The sequence below is a fragment of the Pseudophryne corroboree genome, chromosome 7, assembly GCF_028390025.1.
Source record: "Pseudophryne corroboree isolate aPseCor3 chromosome 7, aPseCor3.hap2, whole genome shotgun sequence".
NCBI lineage: Eukaryota > Metazoa > Chordata > Amphibia > Anura > Myobatrachidae > Pseudophryne > Pseudophryne corroboree.
Genome location: NC_086450.1, coordinates 276,801,725 through 276,823,588, shown reverse-complemented (window position 1 = coordinate 276,823,588; position 21,864 = coordinate 276,801,725). Strand labels below are relative to the sequence as shown.

The window sequence follows — 21,864 nt, the reverse complement described above, 5'->3', positions numbered from 1 at the left end:
TTTTAGGCTAAATAAGCAACAATTGAATAACATAGGCGGCACATAACAAAATACCTGGGATGAAATAAATATTTTTACCTTATGCACTTTAGGCAACAAATGAGTTACAGTATGTGAATACAGTATTCTTGCTCATGGCCACATTCAGCTATATGCTATCATCATCCAGGTAATCCCATCTGTCATGGAACACAGCAGATAGGATATCACCGATGTTGGCAGGTGGAAGTGCTCCGATATCCATGCACACTAGATGATATGGCTGATCTGTCACTTCAATCTGCGCTATCGGATGACATATCATCTATTTTGTGCCCAACCTTAATCCCCAGGTCAGATTAATTTTCTTCTCCACCCTTCAAAGATCAGTGTTTGTTGATTAATCACTGACAAGTTCACTTAAGCCATACCTTCCAACTTTTGTCCCTTATGAATAGGGACATGCCTCTGGTGCAGCCGTGGCTGGAAGGTGGAGGGGCTTTGGCGGGGGGTCTCAAGTTAAGGGGGCATGGACTCGCACCACAACACCAGTTTTCATCATTTGGGGGGGGGGGATGCCCAGTGCTCCCTGAGCGACTGTACAGCACTGGCACCCCTCCTTGCACTGATAGATGCTTTGTGCATGCGCACGGCATCAATTCAGTGATCACTGACTGTGGGACAGTGTCTAATTAGCAGGACTCTCCCACTAAATTCGGGACAGTTGAGGGGTATGTTTAAGTCAGTGTTAGAATTTAAGGTGAATAGGTAATGAAAGAAAGAAAGAAAGAAAGAAAGAAAGAAAGAAAGAAAGAAAGAAAGAAAGAAAGAAAGAAAGAAAGAAAGAAGATTTTCTGCTATGTATGGAAAAAGTAGAGCTAAGTGAATTTTATTTAAAAAGTCCATACATTTTGCATTGCTGAATAAATTTACATAATAGTCTAACCTCTTGTACCGTATTTCAATCCCCTTCTCATACTTTTACTGGTTAGGTGATGTCATTACTTACGCTGCAAAGACATTGGGCCTAATTCAGAGTTGATCGCAACAGCAAATTTGTTAGTAGTTGGGCAGAATCATGTGCACTGCAGGGGGGCAGATATAACATGTGCAGAGAGAGTTAGATTTGGGTGGGATGTGTTCAAACTGAAATCTAAACTACAGTGTAAAAATAAAGCAGCCAGTATTTACCCTTCACAGAAACACCCACCACATCTAACTCTCTCTGCAAATGTTATATCTGCCACACCTGCAGTGCACATAGGGGGTCATTCCGAGTTGATCGCTTGCTAGCAGTTTTTAGCAGTCGTGCAAATGCTAAGCCGCCGCCCTCTGGGAGTGTATCTTAGCTTAGCAGAAGTGCGAACGAAAGGATCGCAGAGCGGCTACAAAAAAATATTGTGCAGTTTCTGAGTAGCTCCAGACCTACTCAGCGCTTGCGATCACTTCAGACCATTCACATCCGGATTTGACGTCACAAACATACCCTGCGTTTGCCCAGCCACGCCTGCGTTTTTCCTGGTATGCCTGCGTTTTTTCGAGCACTCCCTGAAAACAGTCAGTTGACACCCAGAAACACCCACTTCATGTCAATCACTCTGCGGCTGCCATTGTGACTGAAAAGCTTTGCTGGACCTTGTGTACACATACTTCACCCATTGTGAAAATATGTCACGAGTGCGCACGGTGCGGCATACGCATGAGCAGAAGTGCTCTTTTTTTGCATCATCGCTGCGCAGCGAACATTTTTAGCTAGCGATCAACTCGGAATGACCCCCATGGTTTTGCCCAACTGCTAACAAATGTGCTGCTGCGATCAACTCTGAATTACCCCCTTGTGCTGGTGTACCCAATATTTGTTCTTTTAACGCCACTTTCTATTAATATTTCCTTATTACTCCACAGGGATATAACATATTTTGCTGGCAGACCCCCATTCCCAGCTAAAATTCAGCTAGAGTATGTTTCTGCTCCAGTAAGCAATGCCTAAGTTATGTCTCACACTTTTGTTGTATGCTGTGCAGTTACTGTATCTCCCAAGAAAATACACTTCATCCTTGGTATACTGCACGATCATCAGGTTCAATCTTCTATTCCAGCAGAGAAACAAGAGGGGTCATATTGCATGATATAGAGATCATTGGTTCCAGTGCCGATGTGTAACTTATATGAGATGTTGTTACAGGCAGTAATAGCAAATATAAAAAGGAAAGTGCACAGGCATAGAATGAAGAAATGCTGTTCATATTTCTTTAGGATGTTTTTTTCAATCTCTTCTTATTACTGCCTCTGTAAAACAACACCCATGTGTGTCAATACCTCATCATTTTGTTCAGTGGCTTTTCTCCTTGTCCAATAGGTTAAGAATGCAATGAAAAGAAATAAAACAATGTATACACTAGTGATGTGCACCGGAAATTTTTCGGGTTTTGTGTTTTGGTTTTGGGTTCGGTTCCGTGGCTGTGTTTTGGGTTCGAACGCGTTTTGGCAAAACCTCACCGAATTTTTTTTGTCGGATTCAGGTGTGTTTTGGATTCGGGTGTGTTTTGGATTCGGGTGTTTTTTTCAAAAAACCCTAAAAAACAGCTTAAATCATAGAATTTGGGGGTCATTTTGATCCCATAGTATTATTAACCTCAATAACCATAATTTACACTAATTTCCAGTCTATTCTCAACACCTCACACCGCACAATATTATTTTTAGTATTAAAATTTGCACCAAGGTCGCTGGATGACTAAGATAAGCGACCCAAGTGGCCGACACAAACACCTGGCCCATCTAGGAGTGGCACTGCAGTGTCACGCAGGATGGCCCTTCCAAAAAATACTCCCCAAACAGCACATGACGCAAAGAAAAAAAGAGGCGCAATGAGGTAGCTGTGTGACTAAGATAAGCGACACAAGTGGCCGACAAAAACACCTGGCCCATCTAGGAGTGGCACTGCAGTGTCAGGCAGGATGGCCCTTCAAAAAAATACTCCCCAAACAGCACATGACGCAAAGAAAAAAAGAGGCACAATGAGGTAGCTGTGTGACTAAGATAAGCGACCCAAGTGGCCGACACAAACACCTGGCCCATCTAGGAGTGGCACTGCAGTGTCACGCAGGATGGCCCTTCCAAAAAATACTCCCCAAACAGCACATGACGCAAAGAAAAATGAAAGAAAAAAGAGGTGCAAGATGGAATTGTCCTTGGGCCCTCCCACCCACCCTTATGTTGTATAAACAGGACATGCACACTTTAACGAACCCATCATTTCAGCGACAGGGTCTGCCACACGACTGTGACTGAAATGACTGGTTGGTTTGGGCCCCCACCAAAAAAGAAGCAATCAATCTCTCCTTGCACAAACTGGCTCTACAGAGGCAAGATGTCCACCTCATCATCATCCTCCGATTCCTCACCCCTTTCACTGTGTACAGCCCCCTCCTCACAGATTATTAATTCGTCCCCACTGGAATCCACCATCTCAGGTCCCCGTGCACTTTCTGGAGGCAATTGCTGCTGGTGAATGTCTCCACGGAGGAATTGATTATAATTAATTTTAATGAACATCATCTTCTCCACATTTTCTGGAAGTAACCTCGTACGCCGATTGCTGACAAGGTGAGCGGCTGCACTAAACACTCTTTTGGAGTACACACTGGAGGGAGGGCAACTTAGGTAGAATAAAGCCAGTTTCTGCAAGGGCCTCTAAATTGCCTCTTTTTCCTGCCAGTATACGTCTGACGTGCCTACTTGGATGCGGTCACTCATATAATCCTCCACCATTCTTTCAATGGTGACAGAATCATATGCAGTGACAGTAGACGACATGTCAGTAATCGTTGGCAGGTCCTTCAGTCCGGACCAGATGTCAGCACTCGCTCCAGACTGCCCTGCATCACCGCCAGCGGGTGGGCTCGGAATTCTTAGCCTTTTCCTCGCACCCCCAGTTGCGGGAGAATGTGAAGGAGGAGCTGTTGACGGGTCACGTTCCGCTTGACTTGACAATTTTCTCACCAGCAGGTCTTTGAACCCCTGCAGACTTGTGTCTGCCGGAAAGATAGATACAACATAGGTTTTAAATCTAGGATCGAGCACGGTGGCCAAAATGTAGTGCTCTGATTTCAACAGATTGACCACCCGTGAATCCTGGTTAAGCGAATGAAGGGCTCCATCCACAAGTCCCACATGCCTAGCGGAATCGCTCTGTTTTAGCTCCTCCTTCAATGTCTCCAGCTTCTTCTGCAAAAGCCTGATGAGGGGAATGACCTGACTCAGGCTGGCAGTGTCTGAACTGACTTCACGTGTGGCAAGTTCAAAAGGTTGCAGAACCTTGCACAACGTTGAAATCATTCTCCACTGCACTTGACACAGGTGCATTCCACCTCCTTTGCCTATATCGTGGGCAGATGTATAGGCTTGAATGGCCTTTTGCTGCTCCTCCATCCTCTGAAGCATATAGAGGGTTGAATTCCACCTCGCTACCACCTCTTGCTTCAGATGATGGCAGGGCAGGTTCAGATGTTTTTGGTGGTGCTCCAGTCTTCTGTATGCGGTGCCTGTACGCCGAAAGAGGCCCGCAATTCTTATGGCCACCAACAGCATCTCTTGCACGCCCCTGTCATTTTTTTAAATAATTCTGCACCACCAAATTCAAGGTATGTGCAAAACATGGGACGTGCTGGAATTTGCCCAGATGTAATGCACGCACAATATTGCTGGCGTTGTCCGATGCCACAAATCCCCAGGAGAGTCCAATTGGGGTAAGCCATTCTGCGATGATCTTCCTCAGTTGCCGTAAGAGGTTTTCAGCTGTGTGCGTATTCTGGAAAGCGGTGATACAAAGCGTAGCCTGCCTAGGAACGAGTTGGCGTTTGCGAGATGCTGCTACTGGTGCCGCCGCTGCTGTTCTTGTAGCGGGAGGCAATACATCTACCCAGTGGGCTGTCACAGTCATGTAGTCCTGAGTCTGCCCTGCTCCACTTGTCCACATGTCCATGGTTAAGTGGACATTGGGTACAACTGCATTTTTTAGGACACTGGTGACTCTTTTTCTGACGTCTGTGTTCATTTTCGGTATCGCCTGCCTAGAGAAATGGAACCTAGATGGTATTTGGTACTGGGGACACAGTACCTCAATCAAGTCTATTGTTGGCTCTGAAGTAACGATGGATACCGGACCCACGTTTCTCACCGCCCAGGCTGCCAAGACCTCTGTTATGCGCTTTGCAGCAGGATGACTACTGTGATATTTCATCTTCCTCGCAAAGGACTGTTGGACAGTCAATTGCTTACTGGAATGATGACCATCGACTCCCAGCAGCAACAACAGCAGCGCCAGCAGCAGTAGGCGTTACACTCAAGGATGCATCGGAGGAATCCCAGGCAGGAGAGGACTCGTCAGACTTGCCAGTGACATGGCCTGCAGGACTATTGGCTTTCCTGGGTAAGGAGGAAATTGACACTGAGGGAGTTGGTGGTGTGGTTTGCGTGAGCTTGTTTACAAGAGGAAGGGATTTACTGGTCAGTGGACTGCTTCCGCTGTCGCCCAAAGTTTTTGAACTTGTCACTGACTTATGATGAATGCGCTGCAGGTGACATATAAGGGAGGATGTTCCGAGGTGGTTAACGTCCTTACCCCTACTTATTACAGCTTGACAAAGGCAACACACGGCTTGACACCTGTTGTCCGCATTTGTGTTGAAATAATTCCACACCGAAGAGCTGATTTATTTTGTATTTTGACCAGGCATGTCAATGGCCATATTCCTCCCACGGACAACAGGTGTCTCCCCGGGTGCCTGACTTAAACAAACCACCTCACCATCAGAATCCTCCTTGTCAATTTCCTCCCCAGCGCCAGCAACACCCATATCCTCATCCTGGTGTACTTCAACACTGACATCTTCAATTTGACTATCAGGAACTGGACTGCGGGTGCTTCTTCCAGCACTTGCAGGGGGCGTGCAAATGGTGGAAGGCGCAAGCTCTTCCCGTCCAGTGTTGGGAAGGTCAGGCATCGCAACCGACACAATTGGACTCTCCTTGGGGATTTGTGATTTCGAAGAATGCACAGTTCTTTGCTGTGCTTTTGCCAGCTTAAGTCTTTTCATTTTTCTAGCGAGAGGCTGAGTGCTTCCATCCTCATGTGAAGCTGAACCACTAGCCATGAACATAGGCCAGGACCTCAGCCGTTCCTTGCCACTCCGTGTCGTAAATGGCATATTGGCAAGTTTACGCTTCTCCTCAGACACTTTTAATTTTGATTTTTGGGTCATTTTTTTACTGATCTTTTGTGTTTTGGATTTTACATGCTCTCTACTATGACATTGGGCATCAGCCTTGGCAGACGACGTTGATGGCATTTCATCGTCTCGGCCATGACTAGTGGCAGCAGCTTCAGCAAGAGGTGGAAGCGGATCTTGATCTTTCCCTATTTTTTTAACCTCCACATTTTTGTTCTCCATATTTTAATGTGCACAACTAAAAGCCACCACAGGTATACAATGTAGATGGATGGATAGTATAGTATTATATTACTTATGGACGACGAGTGCACTGACGACACAGAGGTAGGTACAGCCATGGCCTACCGTACTGCTATATATATATATAATGTATAATAATAACGGACCTGGTGGACACTGTCAGCAGACTGCTAAACTAGTATGAAGAAAAAAAAAGCCTCCACAGGTATACAATGTAGATGGATGGATAGTATAGTATTATATTACTTATGGACGACGAGTGCACTGACGACACAGAGGTAGGTACAGCCGTGGCCTACCGTACTGCTATATATATATATACTGTATAATAATAACGGACCTGGTGGACACTGTCAGCAGACTGCTAAACTAGTATGAAGAAAAAAAAAGCCACCACAGGTATACAATGTAGATGGATGGATAGTATAGTATTATTATATTACTTATGGACGACGAGTGCACTGACGACACAGAGGTAGGTACAGCCGTGGCCTACCGTACTGCTATATATATATAATATACTGTATAATAATAATGGACCTGGTGGACACTGTCAGCAGACTGCTAAACTAGTATGAAGGAAAAAAAAGCCACCACAGGTATACAATGAAGATGGATGGATAGTATAGTATTATATTACTTATGGACGACAAGTGCACTGACGACACAGAGGTAGGTACAGCCGTGGCCTACCGTAGTGCTATATATAATATACTGTATAATAATAAGGACCTGGTGGACACTGTCAGCAGACTGCTAAACTAGTATGAAGAAAAAAAAAGCCACCACAGGTATTCAATGTAGATGGATGGATAGTATAGTACAGGTTGAGTATCCCTTATCCAAAATGCTTGGGACCGGAGGTATTTTGGATATGGGATTTTTCCGTATTTTGGAATAATTGCATACCATAATGAGATATCATGGAGATGGGACCCAAATCTAAGCACAGAATGCATTTATGTTACATATACACCTTATACACACAGCCTGAAGGTAATTTTAGCCAATATTTTTTATAATTTTGTGCATCAAACAAAGTGTGTCTACATTCACACAATTCATTTATGTTTCATATACACCTTATACACACAGCCTGAAGGTCATTTAATACAATATTTTTAATAACTTTGTGTATTAAACATAGTTTGTGTACATTGAGCCATCAAAAAACAAAGTTTTCACTATCTCACTCTCACTCAAAAAAGTCCGTATTTCGGAATATTCCGTAATTCGGAATATTTGGATATGGGATACTCAACCTGTATTATTATATTACTTATGGACGATGAGTGCACTGACGACACAGAGGTAGGCACAGCCGTAGCCTACCGTACTGCTATATATATATATATATACTGTATAATAATAACAGACCTGGTGGACACTGTCAGCAGAGTGCTAAACTAGTATGAAGAAAAAAAAAGCCACCACAGGTACACAATGTAGATGGATGGATAGTATAGTATTATATTACTTATGGACGACGAGTGCACTGACGACACAGAGGTAGGTACAGCCGTGGCCTACCGTACTGCTATATATAATATACTGTATAATAATAACGGACCTGGTGGACACTGTCAGCAGACTGCTAAACTAGTATGAAGAAAAAAAAAGCCACCACAGGAGTGTTTTTCAGGCAGACAAACGTATACTGGACTGGTGGTCACTGTCAGCAAAACTGTGCACTGTATTCCTGCTATAACTGCTCCCCAGTCCCCACAATTAGGCAGTGTGAGCAGTGCACTCAGCACAGATATATCATGCAGCAGTGCAGCACACTGAGCACAGATATGGTGGAGCGTTTTTTTCAGGCAGAGAACCAACGGATTAAACTGGTGGTCACTACTATTATAATCAAAACCCTGCACTGTACTCCCTAACAGCTGCTCCCCGTCTCCAATCCTCCCCACAATTATAACTAAGCCACTCTGTGTCTTTTCTACTATAACGGAGAGGACGCCAGCCACGTCCTCTCCCTATCAATCTCAATGCACGTGTGAAAATGGCGGCGACGCGCTGCTGCTTATATAGAATCCGAGTCTCGCGAGAAACCGACAGTGGGATGATGACGTTCGGGCGTGCTCGGTTTACCCGAGCCACACGGGAGAATCCGAGCATGGCTCGGACCCGTGTAAAAAGGCTGAAGTTCGGGGGGGTTCGGTTTCCGAGAAACCGAACCCACTCATCACTAGTATACACCTGCTGCATGTGACTGGTTGCATTGGTGACTGTATTTAGCAATCAGTATTTGTATGTGAGTTATAAGTCTGCTGTACACTTAGGGACTGTTGAGTTTGGCATACCTTAGTTTGTGTAATGTAAAATCCACAAATTTGTTCTGTGCATGGCCACAAAATGGTGTATGCCTATGTCCATATACAGGCATGGTCCTTGCACATCTTTACAGTGGTTTACAAGGTAAGGGAAGCAGAACGGCTTGGACTCTAGGTCACACTATATTACATATACACAATACATGAAAATTAAAAATGACACGACTGCTAACATTTTTATATATTTATGCTGCTGAAAGATCATAGTATATTGTGTGATAATTGAAAATCTATAAATTTATTGCATATCTATTTCCTGCATGTGTAAACATTGAACATATATGGAAGTTGTTGAAATGGATGCAAAAAAGGCTAATTTTTACGTATTTTATAAACATATTTTATATGGTCATCACCCCCAGATTTTATACATCTTCACAGTAGTGATGAGCGGGTTCGGATCCTCGGAATCCGAACCCCCTCGAACTTCACCAGTTTTACATGGGTCCGAGGCAGATTCGAACCTTCCCGCCTTGCTCGGTTAACCCGAGCGCGCCCGAACGTCATCATCCCGCGGTCGGATTCTCGCGAGATTCGTATTCTATATAAGGAGCCACGCGTCGCCACCATTTTTCACTTGTGCATTGGAAATGATAGTGAGAGGACGTGGCTGGCGTCCTCTCAGTTTTATTCAGGTGGCTGCAAATATCTGTGCTCACTGCTTTATTGTGGGGACTGGGTACCAGCAGTAATATATAGGAGGAGTACAGTGCAGAGTTTTGCTGACCAGTGACCACCAGTATTATACGTTCTCTGCCTGAAAAACGCTCCATATCTGTGCTCAGTGTGCTGCATATATCTGTGCTCAGTTTTTGAAAGAAAAATATTGGGAACCGCACAAGTCCTTAATCTGATAAATAGTAGCCTCTGAAAAACTGAAATTATCCCTGAATTGCTTCAAGATATAGCAACCAAGTGTGTGTGGATAATTAATCCTAATACCAATACTTGTTGCTTTCAGTGGTGCTCCCAAGAGTCAAATTAAACAGTCAAGAAAAAACCAAAACAAAGAAGTGCTGGAAAGTAGACTCTTTTTTGGGAGCACACTAATTCAGAGGGTGGCAATGTAATTTATTGATACTGATAAAACCATTTTTATTAGGTAACTCATAAAATAAGATTTGAGGAGTATCTGCGTAAGAGTATAGAAGCTTTGTGAAAATATGAAAAATATTATAAATAACACGTGATATCCATATCACAATCTACCTGTTGTCGGAAATTAATAGCTGTGGTAACAGAATTAATTAAACATTGCACATTGAGACTCATGTAATATATGACCATCATTTGTTCAGCAGATATCCATTGTGGATTATTATAAATGCAGAGAATTAAATCATTGGTCATGTGAGAATCGAGTACCCAATAGTATATGTATAGGTGACACTGTGTAGGGGAGTCAATTTATTGCAGTACCAGAGTGTTCAGAGGTGGTCTCCCATCCTAGTACTAACCCGGCCTTTCACTGCTTAGCTTCCAAGGTCAGAAGAGATTGGGCATCTCCAGTGAGGTATGACCGCAAATTTTGTACTCACCCTCTTGAGTCACCTAGGTATATGCAGCCACCTGGTTTAGTCACCATGTGACATAACAGCCACAAATGAAATACAAGCATGGGTGAAGGCCTGTTATGTGGGAAAAAAATTTTTGAGACCACACAACGTCCACAATTAGGACTTGCCTTTCACTGTTGCAAACCAATTTTTTAATATTCTTATGAAAACCAAGTACCCAATAATTTAGGTGCAGGTGACACTATATTGGGGAGTCAATTTGTTGCAGTACCAGGGTGTTCAGAGGTGGTCACCCATCCTATTACTAGCCCGGCCTTTCACTGCTTAGCTTCCAAGGTCAGAAGAGATTGGGCATCTCCAGTGAGGTATGACCGCAAATATTGTACTCACCCTCTTGAGTCATCCAGGTTTATAAAGTGTAACCGATAGAAATTAAATTAAAGATATGTATATATATATGGTACAATGGTCAACAGTAAAATGAGATTATGTGCAGCCACCTGGCTTGGTCACAATGTGACATATCAACCACAGAAAAAGTGTACATATGAGTGAAGGCCTATTATGTGGGAAAATTCCTTGACACCACACAACGTCCACAATTAGGACTTGCCTCTCACTCCTAGAAAGCCCAGAGGGCACCAGAACGGCCGTATCAAGTTAGACCAATATATAAGTGCAAGATATAATTATACTGCACAGACTGCAAATATGGCAGTAAATTTTCAAAATAATAAAATGTAATTATTCACCCCTATGCACTAAACCAGACAATTGCTAAAATATTATTAATGCCTAGTGCCTGGAACCTGTAGTAAGTACCTGCTTTGTTATAGGAAAGCAGGCTTAGACTAGGTGCTTGTAAATAAACTTGCACAGTTTTTAATTACTTGAACCTGATGAGCACTAAGTTCAGAGCGTTTGCTGGAATATGCCGTTGTTGAATGAATGAAATCAATTTCAAGAGAGAGAATGTCAATGATACCTGTGAAATTGATAATGACTTGCTATTAGTGTTTATAGCAAGTATAAATTATCCCAGCTTTCTATACCTTAATGTTGGAAAGAAAGAGGCAATAAGGTCCTTATGGTATTGCTGGCTGGGACAGTTTATCCAATGGTGCTCTTAACCATAATATAAGAGTGACAAAGTAGCTCTAGTTGGAAATAAAGTATCTCTATTGTTTCAATTGTTGGTATACATGGTTATTAACCATGCATACAGTGCTCTAATGGCTGCTGGTTGCTCAAAAGAAATATATGTGCTGACAAGCTGAGTAATTTAGGTGCAGTTCACAAAAACGGGGTGCAGGGTATACGATACCAACTCCAGTCTTGATGCCGTTGCTGAGAGACCCGCTTGTCGCCGTGCCTGTGCTCCGGGGGCTGCAGCGGCGTGTGGCCAGAGTCTCACCGTTCAAGAGACAGAGCTTCGCGGCCATTGCCTGGTGACCGTTCTAGGGATTCCGGCTGGTGCAGTCACGTGTGCGCATCACGTGATCGCAATACTTCCTTCCTGACGTACGTTTCGCGTAGTAAGCTTGATCACAGGACGTGATCAAGCTTACTATGCGAAACGTACGTCAGGAAGGAAGTATTGCGATCACGTGATGTGCACACGTGACCGCACCAGCCGGAATCCCTAGAAAGGTCACCAGGCAATGGCCGCGAAGCTCTGTCTCTCGAATGGTGAGACTCTGGCCACACGCCGCTGCAGCCCCCGGAGCACAGGCACGGCGACAAGCGGGTCTCTCAGCAACGGCATCAAGACTGGAGTTGGTATCGTATACCCTGCACCCCGTTTTTGTGAACTGCACCTAAATTACTCAGCTTGTCAGCACATATATTTCTTTTGAGCAACCAGCAGCCATTAGAGCACTGTATGCATGGTTAATAACCATGTATACCAACAATTGAAACAATAGAGATACTTTATTTCCAACTAGAGCTACTTTGTCACTCTTATATTATGGTTAAGAGCACCATTGGATAAACTGTCCCAGCCAGCAATACCATAAGGACCTTATTGCCTCTTTCTTTCCAACATTAAGGCATACAAAGCTGGAATAATTTATACTTGCTATAAACACTAATAGCAAGTCATTATCAATTTCACAGGTATCATTGACAGTCTCTCTCTTGAAATTGATTTCATTCATTCAACAATGGCATATTCCAGCAAACGCTCTGAACTTAGTGCTCATCAGGTTCAAGTAATTAAAAACTGTGCAAGTTTATTTACAAGCACCTAGTCTAAGCCTGCTTTCCTATAACAACGCAGGTACTTACTACAGGTTCCAGGCACTAGGCATTAATAATATTTTAGCAATTGTCTGGTTTAGTGCATAGGGGTGAATAATTACATTTTATTATTTTGAAAATTTACTGCCATATTTGCAGTCTGTGCAGTATAATTATATCCTGCACTTATATATTGGTCTAACTTGATACGGCTGTTCTGGTGCCCTCTGGGCTTTCTAGGAGTGAGAGGCAAGTCCTAATTGTGGACGTTGTGTGGTGTCAAGGAATTTTCCCACATAATAGGCCTTCACTCATATGTACACTTTTTCTGTGGTTGATATGTCACATTGTGACCAAGCCAGGTGGCTGCACATAATCTCATTTTACTGTTGACCATTGTACCATATATATATACATATCTTTAATTTAATTTCTATCGGTTACACTTTATAAACCTGGATGACTCAAGAGGGTGAGTACAATATTTGCGGTCATACCTCACTGGAGATGCCCAATCTCTTCTGACCTTGGAAGCTAAGCAGTGAAAGGCCGGGCTAGTAATAGGATGGGTGACCACCTCTGAACACCCTGGTACTGCAACAAATTGACTCCCCCAATATAGTGTCACCTGCACCTAAATTATGGGGTACTTGGTTTTCATAAGAATATTAAAAAATTGGTTTGCAACGGTGAAAGGCAAGTCCTAATTGTGGACGTTGTGTGGTCTCAAAAAACATTTTTCCCACATAACAGGCCTTCACCAATGCTTGTATTTCATTTGTGGCTGTTATGTCACATGGTGACTAAACCAGGTGGCTGCATATACCTAGGTGACTCAAGAGGGTGAGTACAAAATTTGCGGTCATACCTCACTGGAGATGCCCAATCTCTTCTGACCTTGGAAGCTAAGCAGTGAAAGGCCGGGTTAGTACTAGGATGGAAGACCACCTCTGAACACTCTGGTACTGCAATAAATTGACTCCCCTACACAGTGTCACCTATACATATACTATTGGGTACTCGATTCTCACATGACCAATGATTTAATTCTCTGCATTTATAATAATCCACAATGGATATCTGCTGAACAAATGATGGTCATATATTACATGAGTCTCAATGTGCAATGTTTAATTAATTCTGTTACCACAGCTATTAATTTCCGACAACTGGTAGATTGTGATATGGATATCACGTGTTATTTATAATCTTTTTCATATTTTCGCAAAGCTTCTATACTCTTACGCAGATACTCCTCAAATCTTATTTTATGAGTTACCTAATAAAAATGGTTTTATCAGCATCAATAAATTACATTGCCACCCTCTGAATTAGAGTGCGCCCAAAAAAGAGTCTAGTTTCCAACAATTCTTTGTTTTGGTTTTTTCTTGACTATATCTGTGCTCACACTGCTTTATTGTGGGGACTGGGGACCAGCAGTATTATATAGGAGGAGTACAGTGCAGAGTTTTGCTGACCAGTGACCACCAGTATTATACGTTCTCTGCCTGAAAAATGCTCCATATCTGTGCTCAGTGTGCTGCATATATCTGTGTTCACACTGCTTTATTGTGGGGACTGGGGACCAACAGTATTATATAGGAGGAGTACAGTGCAGAGTTTTGCTGACCAGTGACCACCAGTATTATACGTTCTCTGCCTGAAAAACGCTCCATATCTGTGCTGCATTGTAGTATATAGTAGGAGTACAGTGCATAATTTTGCTGACCACCAGTATATAATATATAGCGGTACGTTACAGAAGGCCACTGCTCTGCCTACCTCTGTGTCGTCAAGTATACTATCCATCCATACCTGTGGTGCATTTCAGTTGTGCGCAGTATATATAGTAGTAGGCCATTGCTATTGATACTGGCATATAATTCCACACATTAAAAAATGGAGAACAAAAATGTGGAGGGTAAAATAGTGAAAGATCAAGATCCACTTCCACATCGTGCTGAAGCTGCTGCCACTAGTCATGGCCGAGACGATGAAATGCCATCAACGTCGTCTGCCAAGGCCGATGCCCAATGTCATAGTAGAGAGCATGTAAAATCCAAAAAACAAAAGTTCAGTAAAATGACCCAAAAATCAAAATTAAAAGCGTCTGAGGAGAAGCGTAAACTTGCCAATATGCCATTTACGACACGGAGTGGCAAGGAACGGCTGAGGCCCTGGCCTATGTTCATGGCTAGTGGTTCAGATTCACATGAGGATGGAAGCACTCATCCTCTCGCTAGAAAACTGCAGTGCCACTCCTAGATGGGCCAGGTGTTTGTGTCGGCCACTTGGGTCGCTTAGCTTAGTCACACAGCTACCTCATTGCGCCTCTTTTTTACTTTGCATCATGTGCTGTTTGGGGGGGGGAAAAATTAAATCTGCCATCCTGTCTGACACTGCAGTGCCACTCCTAGATGGGCCAGATGTTTGTGTCGGCCACTTGGGTCGCTTAGCTTAGTCACACAGCAACCTCATTGCGCCTCTTTTTTTCTTTGCATCATGTGCTACTTGGGGACTATTTTTTTGAAGTGCCATCCTGCCTGACACTGCAGTGCCACTCCTAGATGGGCCAGGTGTTTGTGTCGGCCACTTGTGTCGCTTAGCTTAGCCATCCAGCGACCTTGGTGCACCTCCTTTTTTCTTTGCATCATGTGCTGTTTGGGGACTATTTTTTTGAAGTGCCATCAAGCCTGACACTGCAGTGCCACTCCTAGATGGGCCAGGTGTTTGTGTCGGCCACTTGGGTCGCTTAGCTTAGTCACACAGCTACCTCATTGCGCCTCTTTTTTTCTTTGCATCATGTGCTGTTTGGGGACTATTTTTTTGAAGTGCCATCCTGCCTGACACTGCAGTGCCACTCCTAGATGGGCCAGGTGTTTGTGTCGGCCACTTGGGTCGCTTAGCTTAGCCATCCAGCGACCTTGGTGCACCTCTTTTTTTCTTTGCATCATGTGCTGTTTGGGGACTATTTTTTTGAAGGGCCATCCTGCCTGACACTGCAGTGCCACTCCTAGATGGGCCAGGTGTTTGTGTCGGCCACTTGGGTCGCTTAGCTTAGCCATCCAGCGACCTTGGTGCACCTCTTTTTTTCTTTGCATCATGTGCTGTTTGGGGACTATTTTTTTGAAGTGCCATCCTGCCTGACACTGCAGTGCCACTCCTAGATGGGCCAGGTGTTTGTGTCGGCCACTTGGGTCGCTTAGCTTAGTCACACAGCAACCTCATTGCGCCTCTTTTTTTCTTTGCATCATGTGCTACTTGGGGACTATTTTTTTGAAGTGCCATCCTGCCTGACACTGCAGTGCCACTCCTAGATGGGCCAGGTGTTTGTGTCGGCCACTTGTGTCGCTTAGCTTAGCCATCCAGCGACCTTGGTGCACCTCCTTTTTTCTTTGCATCATGTGCTGTTTGGGGACTATTTTTTTGAAGTGCCATCAAGCCTGACACTGCAGTGCCACTCCTAGATGGGCCAGGTGTTTGTGTCGGCCACTTGGGTCGCTTAGCTTAGTCACACAGCTACCTCATTGCGCCTCTTTTTTTCTTTGCATCATGTGCTGTTTGGGGACTATTTTTTTGAAGTGCCATCCTGCCTGACACTGCAGTGCCACTCCTAGATGGGCCAGGTGTTTGTGTCGGCCACTTGGGTCGCTTAGCTTAGCCATCCAGCGACCTTGGTGCACCTCTTTTTTTCTTTGCATCATGTGCTGTTTGGGGACTATTTTTTTGAAGGGCCATCCTGCCTGACACTGCAGTGCCACTCCTAGATGGGCCAGGTGTTTGTGTCGGCCACTTGGGTCGCTTAGCTTAGCCATCCAGCGACCTTGGTGCACCTCTTTTTTTCTTTGCATCATGTGCTGTTTGGGGACTATTTTTTTGAAGTGCCATCCTGCCTGACACTGCAGTGCCACTCCTAGATGGGCCAGGTGTTTGTGTCGGCCACTTGGGTCGCTTAGGTTAGTCATCCAGCAACCTTGGTGCAAATTTTAGGACTAAAAATAATATTGTGAGGTGTGAGGTGTTCAGAATAGACTGAAAATGAGTGTAAATTATGGTTATTGAGGTTAATAATACTATGGGATCAAAATGACCCCCAAATTCTATGATTTAAGCTGTTTTTGAGGGTTTTTTGTAAAAAAACACCCGAATCCAAAACACACCTGAATCCAACAAAAAATTTTCAGGGAGGTTTTGCCAAAACGCGTCCAAATCCAAAACACGGCCACGGAACCGAATCCAAAACCAAAACACAAAACCCGAAAAATTTCCGGTGCACATCACTACTTCACAGTTAGTTAGGCAGATAAACAGTCCTACATTGATTAATTCATGTGGATTCCACAGGTTTGAATATTTTGAATCAGAGCATTTTCTCTGGGGAGAGAAATGTAACATGAATCAGATTTGCATGTAACATGAGTCCAAAGGAGGATTGGAATGGAAAACCAGCCCGTGAAATTTTATGAAACAGCCCTAATGAAGGAGGGGTCTGTTAAAAGCGTCTGAGGAGAAGCGTAAACTTGCCAATATGCCATTTACGACACGGAGTGGCAAGGAACGGCTGAGGCCCTGGCCTATGTTCATGGCTAGTGGTTCAGATTCACATGAGGATGGAAGCACTCATCCTCTCGCTAGAAAACTGCAGTGCCACTCCTAGATGGGCCAGGTGTTTGTGTCGGCCACTTGGGTCGCTTAGCTTAGTCACACAGCTACCTCATTGCGCCTCTTTTTTTCTTTGCATCATGTGCTGTTTGGGGGGAAAATTTTTTAAATCTGCCATCCTGTCTGACACTTCAGTGCCACTCCTAGATGGGCCAGATGTTTGTGTCGGCCACTTGGGTCGCTTAGCTTAGTCACACAGCTACCTCATTGCGCCTCTTTTTTTCTTTGCATCATGTGCTATTTGGGGACTATTTTTTTGAAGTGCCATCCTGCCTGACACTGCAGTGCCACTCCTAGATGGGCCAGGTGTTTGTGTCGGCCACTTGTGTCGCTTAGCTTAGCCATCCAGCGACCTTGGTGCACCTCTTTTTTTCTTTGCATCATGTGCTGTTTGGGGACTATTTTTTGAAGTGCCATCCTGCCTGACACTGCAGTGCCACTCCTAGATGGGCCAGGTGTTTGTGTCGGCCACTTGGGTCGCTTAGCTTAGCCATCCAGCGACCTTGGTGCACCTCTTTTTTTCTTTGCATCATGTGCTGTTTGGGGACTATTTTTTTGAAGTGCTATCCTGCCTGACAGTGCAGTGCCACTCCTAGATGGGCCAGGTGTTTGTGTCGGCCACTTGGGTCGCTTAGGTTAGTCATCCAGCAACCTTGGTGCAAATTTTAGGACTAAAAATAATATTGTGAGGTGTGAGGTGTTCAGAATAGACTGAAAATGAGTGTAAATTATGGTTATTGAGGTTAATAATACTATGGGATCAAAATGACCCCCAAATTCTATGATTTAAGCTGTTTTTGAGGGTTTTTTGTAAAAAAACACCCGAATCCAAAACACACCTGAATCCAACAAAAAAATTTCAGGGAGGTTTTGCCAAAACGCGTCCAAATCCAAAACACGGCCACGGAACCGAATCCAAAACCAAAACACAAAACCCGAAAAATTTCCGGTGCACATCACTACTTGTTATGCACACCAGTGCCTGCAGGAAAGTACTGGTGTCTGAACTGTTATGCACTCCAGTGTCTGCAGGAATGTACTGGTGTTTGAACTGTTATGCAAAACAAATGGACTCACAGACAAACTGGGGAATATGACATAACGTACACAGAAGGTAATAGGGTAACAAAATACACACAAAGTGAACAGAGAAGCCCAGAGGCTAAGGAACTGGGTATCTCCTTTGTATTAGAACTGCACAGATGGAAAAAGCAAGATGTTGTGTTTTAATACATAGAGAACCCGAAATGCTGTTGCTAAGGGCAACAGCAAAACCCTAAAGGGTTACCAACGGGTGTGGCAGTAAACTCCTTGGTCAGAGATGGAATGATAGACACAAGGAGAGTCTCCACAATCCTATTTCTCACTTGCAGTGCACAGGTTTTAGCTTACTGCCACTAAACTGACCCCTGACACCTAGCACAGTGAGACAGGATTAGACAGGCAAGTCTTAGAATACAGCCGCAAACTTGCTAAGTTCACAGAGTGGTAACAGAACCCCAGCAAGCTAAACGACTGACTCCAGTCTTACTGCTAGGTCTGGATTGGCAGAGTGTAATACCAAATCCCCAGGCCTATTTGCAGTAAGCAACAAACAAATACAAAGCTACACAGTACTGGCTAACTTTCATGAACTGACTAACCAACAAAGATTCAGCAGCATCTGCTTACCCTGAAAAGAGGCCTTATAAAGCAGGTGCTGTCCACGCCCCACTCAGACCTCACAGACTGTGAGCACAAAAACCAGCACCGGATCCCCTGCCGTGCACAGAGCCTATAACCACTGCACAGCAAAAGACCCGAACCGGAGTATCAGCTGCGCTCAGGTTACTCCACTAGCACTTGTCTCCCGGTTGCCATGACGACGTGGCAGCACAGGGCAGGAGACCCTAACAGTACCCCCCCTCTGACGAGGGGTCAAAGAACCCCTACCACCGGGTTTATCGGGGAACTGCGAGAAGAAAGAGCGTATCAGTCTGGGGGCATGAAGATCACAACTGCGCACCCACGACCGCTCCTCCGGGCCATACCCCTTCCAGTGCACCAAAAATGACAGCCGACCCCGAACCACCTTGGAGTCAAGAATCCTTTCAACAACAAACTCCCTCTGGCCACGTATCAGAAGAGGGGAAGGTCTTCCACTGGAAGAAGGATTACTAATCGCCCGTTTTAAAAGGGAACAATGAAATGTTTTATTGATACCCAAAGAACGGGGCAGATCTAACTGAAATGCCACCGGATTGATAACCCTGGTGATCTTATAAGGGCCGATGAACCGGGGCCCTAACTTATGAGATGGCTGTCTCAACTTCAAATTCTTGGTAGACAACCAGACGAAGTCTCCTAATTTGAAGCTGCAGGGTCTTTTCCGCTTATCAAAAACCCTTTTGGTCACTAATGACACAGACACAAGGGCTTTCTTCACTTTCCGCCAAATACCTCTAAGGACCGAAACCACAGAGGAACCACCAGGCGTGGAGTCCAGGGGGTCAAAAGAATTGGCCTTAGGATGATGCCCATACACACAAAGGAAGGGAGAGATCCCTGTAGCAGAGTGAGCCGCGTTGTTATAGGCAAACTCCGCCATGGACAGATGAGCAACCCAGTCAGTCTGACACTTGGAGACATAACACCTGAGGAACTGCTCCAAGGACTGGTTCACCCTTTCAGTCTGCCCATTAGACTGCGGATGGTAGCCTGACGACAAGCTGACAGAAATCTGGAGATCGGAACAAAATGCCCTCCAGAATTTGGCCACAAACTGGGATCCGCGGTCAGAGACCACATCAAGTGGCAACCCGTGGAGACGCACAACATGCAGCATAAATAATTCAGACAGGCGTCTGGCTGATGGCAGCCCAACCAGTGGAACGAAGTGCGCCATCTTCGAAAACCTGTCAACGACAACCCAGATGGCTGTCATCCCCGAGGATTTGGGCAAGTCCACCACAAAATCCATTGAAATGTGGGTCCATGGCTTAGATGGGATAGAGAGTGGATGTAATGGGCCAACAGGAACCCCTCTAGGAGTCTTATTTCGGGCACAGATGTCACATGCCCGAACCCACTGATCCACATCCTTAGCCACCGAGGGCCACCACACCGCCCTAGATAGCAACTCCCGAGTTCTGGCAATACCCGGGTGACCTGCCGACTTCTTGGCATGGAATTCCAGGAACACTCGCTGTCTTAACCTAGGAGGCACAAACAAAAGACCTACCGGAAGGTCTGGAGGAGCCTGCTCCTGTGCTCTAAGGACTAATGATAAGAGGTCCTGGGTAATGCCCACTTTAATACATGATGGGGAAACAATAGGCAACGGCTCCTCGGTGGTCTCCTGGATTGGAGCAAAACTCCGCGAGAGCGCATCAGCCTTGATGTTTTTTGACCCAGGGCGATATGTTATCAAAAAATTAAAGCGAGCAAAAAACAAAGCCCATCATGCCTGCCTGGCATTGAGACGCTTCGCTGACTCTAAATATGCCAGATTCTTATGGTCAGTGAGAATTGAGACCACAAACTTAGCCCCCTCAAGCCAGTGTCTCCACTCCTCGAGTGCATCCTTAATAGCCAACAATTCCCGGTTACCCACGTCATAATTCATCTCGGCAGGCGAAAATTTACGGGAAAAGTAAGCACAGGGATGAAGGCGATTATCAGACACTCCCATCTGAGAAAGCACTGCCCCAATACCCATCTCAGAGGCATCCACCTCCACCACAAAAGGACGCTCTGGATCTGGGTGTCGCAGCACCTTGGCCGAAACAAATGCCCTTTTGAGACGGGCAAAAGCCGCTTTAGCCTCACAAGACCAGTGAGCAACATCCGCCCCTTTCTTAGTGAGTGCCACCAAGGGCGCCACTATAGACGAAAATCCAGCGATAAATCGTCTATAAAAATTTGCAAAGCCCAGGAAACGCTGAAGCGCCTTCAAACTAGTGGGCTGCACCCAATCCAGGACTGCCTGTACCTTGGAACCCTCCATTTGGAAACCTTCTGGGGAGATAATATATCCTAGAAATGCGATTTGCTGAACTTCAAATTCGCACTTCTCCAGCTTCGCCCCAAGCCGGTGGTCTCTGAGTTTCTGGAGGACTAAGCGTACATGCTTCCGATGTTCCTCCAGGTAATGGGAGAAGATTAGGATGTCATCTAAGTATACAACTAAGAATCTATCCAAATATTCCCTGAGCACATCATTCATGAAATCCTGGAAGACTGCCGGGGCATTACAGAGCCCAAAAGGCATCACCAAATATTCATAATGCCCTGAGTGGGTATTAAAGGCAGTCTTCCATTCATCCCCCTCTCTTATTCGGATTAGATTGTACGCACCGCGTAGGTCAATCTTAGAAAAAATGGTGGCAGTACGAAGCTGGTCAAACAAGACCGAAATGAGAGGCAGTGGGTATGAGTTTTTAATCGTGATACGGTTCAATTCCCTGAAGTCGATGCAGGGTCGCAACGAACCGTCCTTTTTACCCACGAAGAAGAACCCCGACCCAACTGGAGACTGTGAAGGTCTGATAAATCCCTTAGCCAAGTTCTCCTGAATGTACTCTGCCATAGCCTGAGTCTCAGGACGTGACAGGGAGTACAACCTGCTCTTGGGAAGCTTAGCATTTGGCAACAAATCAATGGCACAGTCAT

The 21,864-nt window shown here is 44.8% G+C and overlaps 4 pseudogenes; 2 read left to right on the top strand and 2 right to left on the bottom strand.

Annotated features, from left to right (window-relative positions):
- Window positions 1–10,201: 10,201 nt before the first annotated feature.
- LOC134947205 (5S ribosomal RNA) lies at window positions 10,202–10,321 on the bottom strand (annotated as a pseudogene).
- Window positions 10,322–10,570: 249 nt separating this feature from the next.
- LOC134946035 (5S ribosomal RNA) lies at window positions 10,571–10,690 on the bottom strand (annotated as a pseudogene).
- Window positions 10,691–13,035: 2,345 nt separating this feature from the next.
- Window positions 13,036–13,155, top strand: LOC134946032 (5S ribosomal RNA; annotated as a pseudogene).
- Window positions 13,156–13,406: 251 nt separating this feature from the next.
- Window positions 13,407–13,526, top strand: LOC134945989 (5S ribosomal RNA; annotated as a pseudogene).
- Window positions 13,527–21,864: the final 8,338 nt, after the last annotated feature.